Genomic DNA, 1688 nt, shown 5'->3' on the forward strand with positions numbered 1-1688 from the left:
TTTGTTACTTGTGTATGGTTTGAGGTTACTCAGGGCAAAGTTTGTTTATACATACCAGTACAATTCAAATGTACTGACGTCCCTTTTGCCGGGGCCGCTACATTCGTGTTATGATTGTAGGTGGATCCGTAGCAGGTACTCCAGTCCACCAGATCGTAGCTCCCCTTCGACTTCCATAAGCTGTTTTGGCGAGCCCCCTTTTCCTCTCGGGGCCCTGCGTGGCTCAGGCCGCTTTATTTCTGGAGTTTTGTTTTGATTTTTGTGTAAGGTATAGCCGGAGCCTTGTTACCGGCAAGTACTGTATTATCCTGTTGTATCTTTAGAGGCTCCGTAGATAGTAGATGTGGGTTATGAACTTATGTAAATCCATGTTTTACATGTTGGGCAATGAAATGGTAACTTCATTAATTATTATGTACGTATGTGTGCTTTGTAAAAAGTGTTCTTAATTATATATGGCTAATTCTTGGAATATTGAGTAATGAAAACATGGGGTAACACGTGGGATAGGAAAGGCACCCAGGTCCGCTTGACTGGGGCTACCCGGTCGGGCGCCGGTCATGTCCCTCGGTTTGGGGCGTGACAACCGCACAAAGTGGTGTGCGGCCGCACTGGGCTTGTTCTGCCTGAGCTTGCCTTGTCTTTGGCACTTGTGCAAGTTTCACTCCTTTTGAGCCAATCTTTGACATTTTGTCACTTTGTTGATCAAACCTGCAATCAAGCACAACTTGTGAGCCTTTTGGGACTATTTTGTATGAATATTTAATCAAAGCATAAGCAATAAGGAGTATAAAATGCGTCAAAATCCCTAGTTATCAACTCCCCCCAAACTTAAGCTTTTGCTTGTCCTCAAGCAAACAAAATAAGACCCACCCCTTAAGGGAAAATCCAAGAAATTTTCAGTTGTCCTAAAGCGACCTCAACTAGCATCAATTGGGACTAACAATTGCCCTCAATACAAATGAACCATTAACAACATTTACTCTTTGAAAAATCATGGATCAAGTGCGACACAAGAGCATCAAGAGTTGACTCAACACATCAAAGAACTCTTTCAATTACTTTGGTCATTGTGGAACCCAAACTCACACATCCTCAACTCTCTGTAAGCAAACCTCACCTTTAGAATAGTGGCAAACGAGGTTAATGGAAATTCACTCATCTCTCTCAAGAAAAAGTCACAAGTCCGGCTCTAAGTACCATATGCTTGTTCCTTATGTGAGTATCCACTAATGTAAGCTTCACTCAACTCAAGATCATATAGGGCTTTTGTGGAGACATTGTGAAGGCTTTTGGTTCAGGGTAGGAAATGTTTTGGTCTAAGTGGATTCCACCTTCCCTTAAGCACTTCTTTTGATTCATTTGGCATCCATTCACTTGAATCTTTGAGTCATTTTCACTTCTTTCTAAGGGGTTAGAAGACACAATGTCACTCTTTCTACTACTAGCATGACATCCTATTTGTACCCACCAAATTTTATTCGACAAGTTGATTGCGTACATCATTTTTCATAGTTTTCTTCCAACAATATTGTTTATACACAAACACCTCAACCATAACGTCTACAGGCCATCATAATTAAGATCAGAAGGATTAGGGATTTATTTAAACACGTTACATCGTTTTGGAAACGCGATACAAATTTACTTGGTTGGGTGAACGGCTATTTGTATTAATTCTTCTCTTC

Source organism: Nicotiana attenuata, unplaced genomic scaffold (genome assembly GCF_001879085.1).
Source record: "Nicotiana attenuata strain UT unplaced genomic scaffold, NIATTr2, whole genome shotgun sequence".
Lineage (NCBI taxonomy): Eukaryota > Viridiplantae > Streptophyta > Magnoliopsida > Solanales > Solanaceae > Nicotiana > Nicotiana attenuata.